The sequence below is a fragment of the Rhea americana genome, unplaced genomic scaffold, assembly GCF_003343005.1.
Source record: "Rhea americana isolate MKP2758 unplaced genomic scaffold, rheAme1 scaffold_208, whole genome shotgun sequence".
NCBI lineage: Eukaryota > Metazoa > Chordata > Aves > Rheiformes > Rheidae > Rhea > Rhea americana.
In genome coordinates, this window is record NW_028186239.1 from 937191 (window position 1) to 953857 (window position 16667).

Genomic DNA, 16667 nt, shown 5'->3' on the forward strand with positions numbered 1-16667 from the left:
TTGATAAAGTTAAAACCCAAGTTTTTTTTAAAAATAGTGATAGTTATTCAGGGCTTTAGTAGAACAAGRGGAACAATCAAATACTGTTGCAAAATTTCTAGCACAGCTTGTAAGATATATACTATCTGACCAAGAGCAGTGCACTGCATACCAGCATCATTCAAGAGGAAGTGGCTGTAGTTTGGTGCTCTCAGAATGGTGAATCAAGAATTAATCATCCTTTTGAAGTCACAAGACATTGTGCAATGATTTGAATACTTCAGCTGTTTTTTGAATCCTGGCTGCTAGCTAGCTCTGTACTTCTGCCTATTCCAAAGTCATTTGACTTTGGAGTAAAATTTGATGTTGTTAGCTTCATTGATAGTAAATACAGGTTTGGTAGAATGCACGCATTATTTTTTTTTCTTATTTTTTGAACAAAAACTTCAAAGCTGTCTGAAAAAGAAACACTAACCTATTTATTACATTCACTCTCTGGTTGCAATTACCCTGCCTCTTTTTCCAGCCTGTTACAAAACCCTAATTTTTCAGAAAGACGTTAATGAACCTCTGCTCTTAATTTCCTGTTCAAAGCTTACCCCTTGCTCCTTTCCTCAGTCTCTATTATTACACTACAATGATCATCAGTGTGTATGAAGGCAGTTGTCCGGTTCCAAGAAATTTTTGATGTGTAGCTAGGTTCGTGTATATGCATGAAGCATTGGTGAATGAGTAAATTTCATTACCTTTTATGTTAGCACAGTAAGAAAACAGCTGAATGCTGTTTAAAGAACAAATAAGAAACAGTTCAGGAACATCTATTAATATTAGTGAACAGGGGTGACTAGTACAGATGCCACTAATGAACCCAACTTGGCTTTTTGGCTCTCACCCTAAATGCTACCTATTATCTCTGAGAGATACAGGGAAGGGGCTGGACTGTCAGCTGGATAACTATGCTTTTGATACGATAATTTACATCTTCTGAGAAGATTTTGGTTCTCAAGAAATATGACGAGATCACATTCTCCTAGCATTTCTCCCTGTGGAGGACCACCTACAAGAGTACCTCTACAATTACTTGATTTATACTCTTACAGCTCCCATGACAAATTGAAATAATAAAGTACTTTCCAGCTTCACAGATGGGGAACTTGGATGCTGAACACTTACACGTGAGTTGGCCGAGGTCACATGTAAAGTCTGTGACTTGGCCACAAWCTCAAACTTCTTCCACTATCCACTTCCCCCACCTGTCCAAATTAAGTGACTTCACTACAAAATTATGCTTCCACAGGTTCCCATGGCCCAGATGAGAGCAGAATTTGATTCTACACATATAGATTATTTTATTTAGCTACATATAAACAAATGGAAATAATCCAGTGTAAATAACTGCAAGGACTGTTAGTGGTGCAGACCACCTACAACTCTTACTGAGCTTCAGGTGCTGCCATGCACCCAAATATCTGGTAGGAGAATCAGATCCCTGGTTGAAAAGACATTTCAGATTCAAGGATCCTACTCACTTGTGCAAGGCAGTGTGACAGCAGGGCAGCAGAGTAGAGGCTGAGACCCTACTGATGAAGTTGCCATGGAAGCAGCATGCTGCCAAGGCATATCTCCACCCTGTTTGTAGCTCTCACTACTGTGAATGAGAATTGCATAAGCACTTCAAAGGAGGAAGAGATCCCCTGAGGTTTTCTCTCCAACTTGTTTTCCAAAATCTAAATGACTCTCTCATTGTTTCATTGTGGCATGTTTTAGCTGAAAACTAGATCATTTCATCTATTTATTCTTTAGCAAAATGTGTTCATATTCATTTCTGGAAATTAAATCTGTTGAAATATATTTAAGTTGAAAACAGCCTTTGCCAGTCCAAAGTATGCTAGGACCAGCAGTTACTGCATGTTGTTAGCACCTCAGAAGTCAGCAAGACCTGTAACTGGCAGTTTGACTCCAATACTGCAAGACAAAGATCCACTAACAAGCAGGAAATTGAGGTCTTCCTGCCTGTTTCAGCGAAGTCCATGAACTGGATGGCATAAACACACTGCTCTCTGACTCTTCCCAAAATAAGATGGAGGCATATTAGCAGGACTGCAACAGCAAATTTCACACCTAATCATCTGCAGTGGGTATCTAGTACCCACATTTAATTCCTCTGTCTTGTCTTTCACATTTGCTTTTGAGCAATACAACTGTAAAATGTTTGTGGATCTGTGTTTTATATTCTTTCTAGTGAACGGAAAAAGCATATGAGAACCCAGATGGAGAGAGTTTTGGTCTGTCAGATCCGCACAATTTTAAGAATACACTCTAATAGATCATATTCTTATATATATAGAGGAGAGTTTCATCTCCTGAGCATGTAACAGAACTAAACTTACATATAGGTACATATCAATAAATACACACAAATTAATACTACAGCTATAACATGTTTGCTAGAGTCCTTTATAAGGTATTAAAATCTCCACTGGTAGATAAAACCAAGTATTTGGACGTATTCAGTAGGACTAAGGATAATCACAACCTTCTCCACTGTTCTTCTTACTTCCAATATCCTTTACCTACCAAGCACTGACTTATTTTTCCCTGTGAATAAAACAACACTACAAAAACAAACATCCACTATTATGCTTCATGACAGAGGAAGGGAAATCATTACAAAGAAATAACAATTCAGGGAAGAGGTTAATTACCTGATTTCATATACTACTAGAAAGAGTTCAGATGCTACAATAAAAATAGCAGAGATTCCTCTTATTTGMATGTTTTATTTCTAAATTCATATTTCATCAAATATCCTGCCAAGATTCAGTCTGAGCAGAAAACCTTTTGGCAAGGTTATATGAAATAAATTGCAAGAGTCTTAAAATTAATATCATTTTGGAATTATTATTTTTTGCACGTACCAAAAGAAAAAGGCTTTCAGAATTAGTCCTTACAGCGAGATCTTTTACTCCGTGCTAATGAACGATTGCGAGCCCCTGTGCTTTCACCCACATCCAGAGCAAATGTTAACTTAATGTTAAGTTAATAGACTCGGTCCGGCCTAGCTGCTGAGTAACTATAGCTGCTTCTTGCGGGCCAAGAGCACAGAAGGAGTAGGTGTTACAGGATGAATTGCTGCTTAGTCCCTTTCATTGGCAGCTCTCTCCACAGCCAGAGGACTGTATTTTAAACCCCACGCGCTCCACTTCGCCTGAGACCTTTGAACAGCACTTGGCACCGCAATCGTGCTTTAGCGTTGCGTGTGCCAGGTTTTTCTCCTGACGCAGGGAACAACAGGACAACATGGACTGATTCCTGTTAACTCCAGGTGGGACATCTCGGCCAGAGCCCACAAGCCGTCGGGAACCCTCAGCTCACATAAACATCAGCTGTGCTTCCCAAGGGCTGCTCAGCGATTCGGCTGTCCGGAAAACTCAGGAATTCAGCTATCAAGTATCACTTCAGCATTTTAGTTAGTACAACACAGTTTTTTAAGAGGAAAAAAATGCAGAGCATTGTTATTGGCTGCTTTAGGACAGAACATACGTGTCACAGGCACTCACTTGAGAAGGAGGATTATGTTGAACATTAAATACATGGAAACCTGCTTGGGTTCCTATCTGTCTCTAAGCTTTAAGCTAAGCCAAAAGGCTGATGAGCAGAACGTTTTGTGTGCACTTAGACTGTGAGTCATGATTTGTGTTTGTGGAAAATGGACCTACAACCACGCTACCTTCTTCCAGATGTCTATGGCTAGCCCTCCGCCTCATGTAATCTTCCTCTACACTTTCAGCCRTAGTTTCACCTGATATCCCAGGTTGTGGTCTACTGCACTGCACACGTGTATTGTACATGTTCCCCCTGCTAGCTCAGCTGAGATGGTAATGTTTTAACCTCAGCAAGATCTGTCAGAGCAGTAAATTACATTTTTGTCCTTTTGTCCCCGGCCTATATTTTTTCCCAAATGTCTTATTAGGCAATGAGGTATCCAGAGACATCAGTTTGCCTGAAGTCTCCAGATTCTGTCATGATATTAGTGATCAGTCTTCCAACTTCTTTGAGGGTTATATCTAACAGCAGAAATTGCAAATTGCTGGCCTTTTTGTTCCTTTTTTTTTTTTCCTTTATGGAATTTCCTGTTTTCCTTAATCTGATGCCTTATGAAAACACTCAGCTCTTGACTCTAACTTTCCCCTCAAGTGAGGTAGTAGATTTTGTATACAGACAAGTTAAGCAGGAGGCTCAACCGAGCCACCACCCTCATACCTCAAGCATAAGCTGATAGCCAGGAAAAATTACAGGTGACCAGTAATATAAGGAGATAATCCAGCATTCATAATGTACTTTGTTTCTGTATGTTCTGATTTTTCTTTTATACTTGCTTGAAAACAAAACTCGGAACAAAACCAGTGTCTGGGAAATAAGTAAAGTGGAAATATTGAATTTAAAATCATCCTAGGGAACACATATTAAATATATTGTGAAATTAGATAAAAGAAAGCCCTTAGTTTGTAATATGCTTTATTTTTTTAGAGTTCTTGCTCAATCAGAGATTTTCAGCTGTCTAGCAAATCTCCTGTTCTTTTCCTCCCAAAATGAAGGTAGGTGCTGAGGTAACCATTTTACATGGATTTGAGCTTTTAATGCTAATGATTAACAAATCTGTCCTAGCAGGTAAGGTGCATGGTAGCTATTGCAAAAGCAATCTTRGCTGCTTGAATCTTCTAGTATTTCACACACACATCATATTTTCAAGTTAATTTCAAGCTTGCCATAGGATTTGACAACRTCACTTACACAGCAAAAGGAGGTTCTTCGCTGCAAGGTTCTGTCAGCACTCAGCATTTCTCCCTTGGGCAGGGCAGCAATAGCCCAGAAGGGGAGAGAGGCGRAGCAGGAGAGGTTATGAACTCAGGAGGCAGAGAAACACACAGGAGAGAAGGAATGAGTATAAAAAGCAACGAATGGGCACTTCACACTGGGAAAGAGAAGGGTAAACTTCCAGCTCCTACCATGGCAAAGTAAAGAAGAGATCCARGCACTTGACATATGCCTGGCATTTCTTTGGGCAGAAGTGTCACTTATTTTTGTGAGATGAAGCACACAGCAGCATTCAAGTCACTTCAGCTATAAATGAGCTTCTTAGAGAGTCTGCTTTGTTTTTCCTGCAAATGGGGAGAGAATTTTCTTGCAGTGGAAAGGCTGCCGCAGGGCTGGGGCAATCTGAGCATAGTTTGCAGAACTGCTGCAGATTAACTTTTGCCAATTCTGCTGATCTCAGCACAAGTCTCCTGGCTGGGGTTTCTTTCTTCCTCTTTCAGCTGCATCCCATGCAAATTTAACCTTTCTCAAACATGCAAAGCTGTTAGCACTCGCTGCCATGCAGAAAGCCACACTGATTGAACCCTACAATGTCCCCTCCACCCAAAACCTAAGAGAAACCAAAAAAAAAAAAATAAAATAAAAAAAGGCACACAGCAGATAATCCTGCAGGGCTGTTACTATACACTGGAAAATGGGGACATTTTTGCTGACCACGTAACTCTTGCTCATTTCTGACAACTGCAGGCCACTGTATGTCAGCTGAACCTTTAGTTACCAAAACCAAGCATGACCATACCTCTCCTGAGAGCTGTGCTTCAGAAGCAAGCTGGACATGTCACTACCCAGAAAACCGAGAGAACTGTGYAAACAGCCAAGGTGTATGTCAAGGCACACGTTGTCTCCTGGTAGCCTGGCAACACGGCTGTGCACAGTGTGCTGAGAAGTGTCAAGCTCCTGATTTAAAAGCAAGATTAGATAGTTGTAGTAAGATCATGGCAGTAGAGAGGAAAGCAGCCTTTGACTGCCACAGGGCAGAGCAGCATCATGGACAACCTAGCTCTTGGGCCAGTAAGAGATGTGGTGGTAGGGGGTGTAYGTATGTAGGTCCATGTCCCCTGGGCAGGCTGTGCCTGCTCTGAGGCTGCAGATTGCCATAACCCTTCAGGCTGCAGGTCTCCAGAGCTCTGGTACACGTTTGCTGTACACAAAACACTATCTTGCTGGTACCTCCTTGAACTGGTGTTGATGCTGTCTGTATAAGTCTTATGGAGCRTTTACCAGGTCACAGGAGACAAAGATTTTTTGTCTTGGTCAATCTGAGTAGTCTTAATTTGATTCCAAATTATCCCAAAAAACATCAAAATGTGAAGGTGCTTCTTTGAAAGGCACTCAGCACCGCTTAAAGGAAGTTGTTTAGGGAGTTTTTGCTTTTCTCCTGCTTTGGGCTGGCTTTTTCAGCAATATTGTGGACTGCCTGGTAAGTCCCAGGAAGCTGAACTGTGATTCTCATGCACAGGGCAGGGTTCAAAAYCAGAAAAGACATCCACTTCATTTAAATAAGGCTTGGTTTCATCAATACTCAAAGCAAAAATCCCTGTGCTTCACAAAATAGTGGTTCAGGAATGGACACTGTTTACTACAGTACAAGTGTGTGCAAAAATTACTACGATCTTGGAATTATCATACTAAAGTCATGATCATTTTTGGTAACTATGAGTCAAYCGATATTTGATGCAAGCCTGCAGATGTTCTCTCCAGCATGACCCCAGATTTCTATGAAGACAATTATTTTGGGCCTGCATGAGTGCATTCTCCATTTTATACTTCTCATTCAAAGCCACCGTGTCCTGTGAGGCAGTGATGAGAGAAGGTGAATATATGCTGTCTCTGAAATAGATGGGCTGGACACTGTCCCTGATCATAGCTTCATGCACATATTTACACTAATGCAAAATGGAGATTAGATATAAATATTCTGGGGTATAGCTCAAAGTTTCAGGTCTTGTTTGCCTTCTCCCCCTCAACACTGCTGTCTTAGAAACTAGGGCTACTGTAGCTAAACATAATCTCCCCTGRAACGGCATCACTGTGCATATCTCCAGGGCTGGAGACATGGGGCTTCTGCTGCATTCTGCCAGGCAAAGTCTGTGTGGAAGGTGGATCAGCACAGGAATGTCATCACTATGGAAATGTGGATTTTCAGTCTCACAAAAGCCTTACTTTGGCTTTTGTAAGCTTGCATGAGGTTATTTAATAAATTGCACTGTTACAGCTTTCAGACCATTTTTAGTTTTTTATATTAATATTATATTGCTTGTGTTAATATTARTATATTGCTTTATATTAATATAGCTTGTGTTGCAGCAGTACCTGGGAGCTATAGGGCTCCACTGGGGTAGGTCCTGAACAAATATAAAATAAAGAGACTGCCCCTAACTCCTYGTGCTCTATCCCTCTTTTATTATCCATGTGCCAGATAAGAAAATACCTAGAGAAAACAGACTGGGAGTGCAAACAAAGACATAGTGAAAAACTAACCCCCAACTTCTTGCCTAAAGTGGTGTGAAGCAGTCTTAAGGTTAATGCAAGCCAGCCCTGTGGCTCTGTAATATGTCTGGTATTGCTTTCAATTAAGTAAAAATTGCTTGCAAGAGGGAACAAGCATCGGAGGAGCGTCGTGTAGATGAGAAGGGAAGAACTGAGAGGTGGACGAAAAAAAAAAAAAAAAAAAAAAAAAAACAGACAGAAGGGAGAGAAAAAAGGAGTTGTTGGTTTAAAATTTTTAAGGCCAGATATCACTGTGGCATGTGACTCTCTACCTATTGGCAGAAAATTACTTGTATAAAACATAATTTTTGCCTCTGTTTATGAAAAGGCAAATGCAAATAAGGCAGAGGAGGTCTAGTTCAGCTTGGGTAGTACATCTGGTTTGGGGTGATTAAGACATCTGTTGTAGCATAGATATGCRAAGGATAGCATCACGTCCCCCTGCTCTGGATGTGGTACCACTTATACCTGCATGAACTGGCATGCCTTCGGCGTGAGCTGGAAATGAGTCTCGAATTTGCTCCATGACTGCACTGCCAAACTATTAACACTGCTGATTTTAACAGATAGGCTTCRTGCTTTGGTGCTGTATTTCATGTTTACGACGATTTAAGTTATAGCAGAACACCTTCGTCTCCTGTTAATCGTCTCATATCAGTCCAACACAGGTGCTTAAATTCATTGTATCACAAGACAATTCGCTCTTCAGTCTCTTTAAACAAATAAAATAATCAGACTATTGAATAACAGAATCAAAAAGCCTAGTGCTGGGCCATATATTACTATGTTTTCCTTAGGTTCCCCACGTGGGAAACATTAGAAGCAGAAAGAAAGAGTATCCTTCAAAAGGCAATTCAAAGTAGGAGTATAAATTAGACTCCTTAAAGTACTCTTACTCTATTTTATATACATATCTCCTTATTATTCTTGCAGAACTGTGGGACACGAGGTGTGCCCCYCAAGTCACTAAGCTCAGTCTGGACCATGACAAACACCACATCACATGATTAAAATGTTTTAGGTTCTTTCCCTTGCTTGGGATAGGAAGCTTTTTCTAATTTCCAAACTGAATTTTGACCTGGCCAGTATGTGCCCATCTGCTCTGCCAGCAGTAATTTGGGTTTCAGATTACACACATGCCTTCTTCTCTGGTGTCATCTCCAGCTGATTCATTTACAGCCAGCAACGATATGCATGCATTTCACAATAGCCTAGATATAAGAAGTGAATGACAGAGTTAATAATAAAGTTCTTTATTTCCTTTAAAACGAGACAACCAAAATGCACTTGCAAAACATGTGATTTGGGCTGAAATCTGATTACATCTATATTTCAAATGAGTTGAGAAACAACTTCAGATAAAAGCTTTTAAACTTCATATACAAGGCGGTGAAAGATGAGTCCAAGACAGAGTTCATTTTTTTAATTTAATTTAATTTAATTTAAACTTAGTTTAGTTTGGTTTAGTTTGGTTTAGTTTTTTGGCCTTGGTATCAAAGGAGTGAAAAGCAAGCAGAGACTAAAGCCACTGATAAACAGGAAGGCAATTATAGAAAGTTTTTGGAAGATGGTATTACCTTTCTTCCTGACAACCTTCAGGTCTGATGGAAAAATGAAACATTAGGGCTTGGCAGGATTTCAGGAAAAATGTTACAAACTGACAAACTCTTGACATAATTTAAAATGTATCATTTGTATAACTCACAAGGCAACTTGGAGGAACAAGCAAAGAAATAAAAGTAAAAAATGAAAAAACTACAGAAAGCATCTAGTGTTTGTTTTCAAAATTCAGGGTGGAAAAGCAATAACGAATCTCTGGTGCAGCCACATGGTTCTTCAGCACACAGAAAATTTAACTGGTATTTGGCTTGAGATCACATCACAGTTCAATACGCATACCCACTCAGTGTGTTTTAAAACAAGGTAAGAGTTCAGCTGAGAAACAGGCAGTAATATTAGAAAGAATGCTGCATGCCCAGCAATGTCRTAATTGCAAATGCTCTTCGTTTTCCATTCGTTCTCAGATCAGGAAGTACAGTGCCACGAGCCTCTTGCAGTCTGGAGGCAGCAATACATAGCAATAAAATGCGAAGTGCTGGCATTTGACTGGGAGTTTACCGTGCTTATTCCTAATTCAGCAGCAATACATAGCAATAAAATGCAAAGTGCTGGCATTTGACTGGGAGTTTACCTTGCTTATTCCTAATTCAGCAGTTGATAAAACACAGCAGCGGCTTGCGGGTGCCATCAGTTCACTAAATGATAACAGAGTGTAAAGGTTTGTGGCACAGTGAAAACATCTTTCCACCTGCCAAGTAAATGTGCTCCACAAGCCGTAACACTCCTGCTACACTGGATGTATCTTTGTCACCAAGGGAAGTAAGCAGCAGTGACTGATTCCTGGGTGATACAAGTTCCTAGAAATTATATGACTGCATGTGCCGAGCTCCTGTGCAGTAGGACTAACCTTTACATCACCACGATTGAGACAGGGCTTTACTTCATGGCACAAAACCAGTTTGATTTCATAATCAATCAGCACCAGGCCATTGAGGCCTGCTTCAGAGCTGGGGCACGTATCCCAGCTTTACCGAGGGCAGGCTTCTTTATCTGAAATAGGCAGATCTTTGTGCAAAACAGTGCTTTTAGTAAACTGCTGACTTGCACCTCAGAATAAGAAAACATGCCAGAAGCCTGGGAGAAGTGGGTTAGATCATGAATAAATTAGTCCTAATATGGAGTGCAACTCAGCATTATAACAAATCCACTGCTGTGACTGCAGTGAAAGAGATGCTGCTGTCCCTGCTTCTTCAGCTCCTGCCTTCTCCTCTTCTGCCTGCCTTCAGCTCCAGCGACCATCTAGCTGTAGGCTCAGCGGTGCAGGGAGCTGATACAACGGAAAGTTAGTCCTTTTTTGGGGGGGAGTGTATCAGTTTTTAGACTGATCAGTGTGCTCACTTGTGACTGCTCRGTCTCTAGATCTGATGCCAGGAAAGCAACAAGAGCACTCCACCGARCCTGGAGGAAGAGGAAGAAAGAGGCAGAGCAGGGCTGTTCCTTGCACCTGCAGTCTGCAATTATATCAGCTAACGCATAAAATCAGACTGCAAACACACATTGTGGAAGTGAAAGGGGTTAGCACTTTGACTATTTACCTATTTGAAAGTCGACTGGAAAGTCTAAATATCAGAGATTTCATTGTTTTTCTTTCATTATTTTGTTTAAGATGATACAGTTGTATTGCTGTCAGGATTACTATTTTTCATAGCCATCCAGTTTCTCAGCTGACGTACACACACATCAACTTGCAGGACATATAAGACACTTCAGATTAATTTAACTTTTCTGTCTTCTTTTTCCTAACTCTTAGCAGTGAAAATAATAGTACTTACCCACTGGAGTGTGTGGATAATTATTTCAGTTTTGTAAAACCCTTTGAAGATTAAAGTGTTTGTGCATATCAAGCACTTGGACTGAAAAGCTGTTCGTATGAGATGTGCTGGTTCTGAAAAATGGCATTTCTCTTCAGTGAAGGCAACTCTGAGAAAGTCATTTGAATTTTACCTCCTTTTACAGAATCATGGGGCTGGGAAGATCTCCAAGAGATCCTGCCTGTTCTCCRGCCCAGGATCACCTATGCCTGTCATTCCCCGCAGATGTTTGTTCATCCTTTTTTCCAGGGTCTCCAAAGACCCAATTCCAGATTCATCAACGTCTACAGGAGATCTGTGCCTGGTCTCCTTTATCATTAGAAATGCTTTCCTGATGTCTAAGCTATTATTTCTGTTTTTAGTACAGGCATGTCCTCCAGTATAGGCTGCATGTGCTCACGGGGAGATTCTTCTGATTCTACGCAACTCAAGATATATTCTTCTGGGAGTGGGCTGCCCCAAGCTGGACCCAGTCATCCAGCTGAGACCTTGTTAAGGCTTTGATATATTCCATATTCTATAGATTTAAATACCTGAAGGAATGAAGACATGAAGCTTGGATTTCGCTATATTAAAACTTACTGAGCTCCAGGCAGCTTTGGAGATAATGGAATTTTCATGTTGCTTTAATTGCAGCAATATTTCCTGTTATACTGTCCTAATTGTAACATTAGCTGGATATTTTAATAGTGGCTTAATTAAAATGAAATTAGCATTGTTATTTTAATAGTCATTACAATAACTAAAGCAAAAGTTTCAAGGAAGCCTCCACCTGATTTTCCCAACTTTGCAACAACAGCACAAATTCAACATTGCTTAAATCAAAAAATGATTTTCCAGGAACAAGGGGAACACACACACAGACACACAGGCTGCTTCGTAAATTATTCTGTGTATCATCTTTCAGAAAATAATGGCAGAAGTAATAAACCATCAAGGGACAAAAGYCAGACAAACTGACTGAAAGGTGATATTTACACTTCTCTCCTGGGATCAGATTCCACTAATGTCTGTCCTTGCAGTGGTGTGCAGGAAAGCCCAGCCTCCACTGACCGCTTCCACAACGTGGTGCTTGAGCTGGTTTGGAGGTGTGCAAAGGCCCAGCTCAGTGAATTCACCCAAGTTAAAAATATCCCAACTCCCTTCTTTCCTCCCTCCCTCCTTCTCCCTCACCTCCCCCTTTTTTTTTGCATTTTTTTTTAATTCAACTATGTCATTTTCCCATTGCATGTTCCTACGTTGCCCTGCAGACAGTTTTGTTAGCATACTCAGGAGGATGGCCCGTTAAGACCGTGGGGAGAGGAATGACGTTTCTGGTCAGGGAACCCACCAGATCATTAAGTTACAGGCTCAGGCTGTGCTAAAATTCCACCTCAATACTATTTACTACTGATACGATTATTATTATTTAGGCTTTGGATAGTGGTAGCACTTTAGAAAGCTACCTTTTTGACCAGTAGGGACAATACAGATCTTCTGAAAAGATTTCAGGAAATACATTTACTGTTTCTAAAAGGAATTTTTGAGTATAGTTCTTCCATATTTATGTTGTTGTTGATTATTAATTCCTGCTTCAGAATAAAACATTGTCTCAGGAAAAAAAAAAAAAAAAAAAAAAAAAGCCTCCTGGAAAACACTAGTTCTTTCCCGGCCAGCTGCAACCTTCAGTCATGTATTGAGATCTCTTGGGCAAAATGCCCTACACAGAGCTGAAAGACAGAGATAGCCTCAAAGTGTATGTAATTTAGATAAATACCACAACAAAGTCAGAACAACAACTTGCTAATGTTGTCAGTGCACACAAGTGGTGATGAATTCCCTATTTACGTCTCCCACATACACACTTGAGAAATCATCCTGATAGCTTTGTTCACAAAATTAATTCCCATAATTGCTAGCAACAGTTTGAGTTGTTTCAGACAGCAAGTGTCTTTGCTTAAACTAGGATTTTAAAGGTGTAACAAATACATCTTACCTACCTCCTTGTCGAAAACATCCAAAAGCAAGGCTCTGTAGTAAACAAGACTTCAATTATGCATAAACGCATAGAGTGCTAAGCCAGTTTAAGCACCCTGCAGTAAAAGCACTGGTTAAAATTTATAGTGAGATAATGACCATGCATGAATTAATGCTCCAGAAAATAAGTCTTTGACTATAGCTCTTCACTTTTTACAGGCATGTAATTATCRCATTGCTCTTGCAGGGAACTATTCACAGAACAACAACACGCTCAGTTAGGAGATAATATCAGATCCTACACAGGACCAGAAAAATGCCAGCATTCTTGCATCTTTCCAAATTAGGCAAAAGAAAATACAGTCTCAATCTCACATTATGTTTAGGTTCTGTATTTGTTACAATTATTTCCATTATATTGTGCTAACAGCTTCAGTAACAGCAGGGGTGATGTGCTGTTGTGGGCAGTACAGTTAATAGGGAGATACTAGTTTTTATTAGACAGAAATATCTGAAATAATTGGTAGGCTTTCATGCACAAGGACCTCTTTTCGGTTTTGTTTTCCTTAAAATCATCTTCTTGTGAAGCACTTCAGGTACGTAATCTTTGTCTTCTCTCCTTTAAAGTTGTGGATGGATTGGTACTCAGGTCATAGTTAGCTCACAAACTGGGGAACTGGCAATCGTTTTTTTTTTTTTTTTCCTAAACGTTATTTTTAGCCAGCAGATGTTTTCCTCACTCTCACATCCCATCCCCATACGGTCATATAAAACTTCTACTTGCGCAGTCAGTGGTGGATCACTGAGCAGGATTGAGACAGGCAGAAGTAAATGTTGAATTTAGCRTTATTGCCAAATTCTCATTGTAAGTATTCAGCACGCGGTAAGCTAATCTAAAAATATATTGTCRCGGAAAGAAAATCTCTGTTCTTCCCAATGCAATTGCTCCTGGCTAGGTGGCTCCCTTCAGTTAGCTATGGTGACTGCTGGAGCCTTTCTTGAGCTGATTGAACTCAACTCAGTAAAAAGCTATTCACTTTTTCTTTTTTGGAGGTTTTGGAGTCTTTATTTTTGGCTTTGTTTTTTTATCAGGATAGTAATTTCACTTGCATTACAAAAGAGACCAGTGACTAGCAAAGCTATGACAAGATTGTTTCCCTCTTGGAAACAAGAAGCTATTAAATTGACCTGATCCCTCCTGTGTAACTTTGCCCTCAGTCTCACAAGTTTTGTAAAACAGTTGTAAAACTCAGTTCAAGGAGGTGAAATAATTGATTTGATACTGTTTCTGTTTCAGAGGAACAGGTACCGTGAGTGAAATGATCAAACATAAGTCTGTCACCGAACAAAGAAAAYGTCCCATCCTAAATGTGCAGTGGTGCTAATTTAAGGTCGTATTTCACTGCTGAAAATAGGTATGTCAGAGTGTGTGAGAAGAGGAGGCTTTTTACAAGGAAATAATTAACTCAGAATTACTGTTGGAGATAAGGCAAAGGGAATTTTTACCTTGCCCAAACAGGCAGAATGAACTGCAGCTGAAGGGGGATGTTCAGTTCTAGCACAGGATTGAACTCAACAGGCTAGACTGAATTTGAACTACTCTCAGCAAGGATTTTACAACCAAATTATGTAAAATTTGTTATTTGCACTATCTGCAAGAATCTATTGTGACTGAAGCAATTAAAATGAAACCAACATGTTTTTGAGCAAATGACTGAGGGCAGTGACTATAAACTGAAGTCGAAAATTGAAGTTCAAAGCGCAGTCCGCATGTGCACAGGCAGGAATATCCAGCTAGAGTAATGGGGAAGAGATGAAGATACCACAAACATTTTCTGTTTCTGCATATAAAATATGTAAAACTGAAAGACATATATTTTTCCTCAGATTGCTGGGAATTTTAGATTTGCTTTTGGAGAACAGAGAACTAAAATAGCCTTGCTGGTAGAAGAACAGCAAAACAGGATCATGCTGTGTAGGCACCTCTGATTAGACAGGCTTGATCAGAAACAGCGAGGCACAGGCATTCCTATTGCAAGTCCAGCAAAATGTAGCCACAGTTGGGGAAATAAATAAAAAAAAGCTAAACCCTAGAGTTTTTTTTTTTTTTTTTTTTTTTTTTATGTCCATATGTCCATAATGACATTGTTGGTCAATGCAGTCTCACTGAAGTAAAATAGCATTAGTTTTCTTGCCTGTAACACAGTGGAAATTTCACTTACTCTACTCTGCCTATCAAGTTAAAGATTCAAAATACTCTGAAGCCTGTTCCAAAACAAATGAAATATATTTTTGTGTCTTGCTCTGAGCAAGAGCATATATTAGCTGGTTGTTCCAATGTTCAGCAGGATGATGTAAAACTAATCCCTCACTGAAAGTTTGAGAAGGAATAAAAGCAAAGTGGTGTCTCTAAGTTAACGTATCATTTAAAATTGTTCAAAATTACAGATGTATTTCCAATCTTTTGAGTTAAATCAGTATAAAATCATTTTAGGACACTTCTAGTTTACACCTGGTTTAGCTCAGAAGTGAGGTAAAACTAAGCTTTTGAAGTCAAAATATGAGACTCACCAGTTTAACGAATTTACTTAAAATTCATATCTGTAGTTAAACTAGTGCATTATTTTCACAACCAATACTTTACTATATGTACCATTTGTTCTATTTGTTCCCTTGAACTTTTTTTTTTTGTTTTCTTGTTTGCATATATTATTTTGGAGTTGTGAAAGTATGCACATTTTGAATCTGGAGACAAAGTGAAACAACCACTTCCTGTGCCCACTCAGTCATGCACTGGCTTGCACTTAAGAGGCTCATGCTCTTAATCATGTCGGTGGAAACGTCTCTCCCCTGTACCACCACCCATCTTGTGCAAACAAGGATAACATCCAAGATCTTGCATGGCACTAAGGCTTCTGCCTTCTGGGCAAATTCTGTCTCTTATCCAGGAAGTGGCCTGGGGGTGACCGCCACTTTGTACAGGGGGTTGCAGCTGGTCCTGTGCAGAACTGGCCCCATGTGGTTTTCCAGCCACAACCAGCAGCTTCTGTGGAAACTCTGAGTCACTTTGAACTGCCGATACCCGCAATGAAACAGACATTTCATCTTCTTCCCCAGCTGCAAGGCGCTYGCCTAAAATAATATAAGGTGACCAACCCCCACCCACCTGCCCTTCGTTAAGGCTGATTTCTGTGGGTACGGAGGCAGGTCTGKGGCTGTTTTAGCAGGCTAGAGGCTCTGGGGATACCTGTGGGGAGAGGGCTGTCCTCTGTAGGACACCTTGGCGAAGATGACACCCTTTAGAGGGGATGCACCCTGGAAGAGAGGATGCCCTTGGAAAGAAGGATGCCCTCTGGGGACAAGGATGCTCTTCAGAGGAAGATGCCCTGTGAGGAGGAAGATGTCCTTTGGATGGGGGTGCTCTTTGGGAAGAAGGATGCTCTGGGGGAGAATGTTCTCRGGAAGGAGGGTATCTTTTTGCAGGAGGATACCATTTGGAGAAGAGGATGCCCTTCAAGGAGGACACCTGTTGTGGAGGTAAACATCTTGGAAAGGAGGACAGCCTTGGAGAGCTYGAAGCCCTCCAGAAGAAGATGCCCTTTGGAGAGGAAGACACCCTGTGGGGACAGGGGTCAGACTGCCTTTGCCAAGGGAGTATGTTCATGCGTGCTGGGTGCCACTGGCTTATGACCCATCCCYGCGTTTCCCTCCTCAGGGGGGACACAGCTGCTCACGCTGGGGATCTTGCCCCAACCCTGCCAGAGCTGTAGACACACAGGCAGACAGACACACGCAGAGGATGCAGCCTTGCACACCCTCCCCACGCCGGGGGCAGCCACAGCACCAACAGGCCCACCGCCGCCGGCCCGGAGCACAACAGCGGGCCCGCGGCGGGCGGGAACACGGCAGGGCAAACCGGATCCCGCCGGCCCC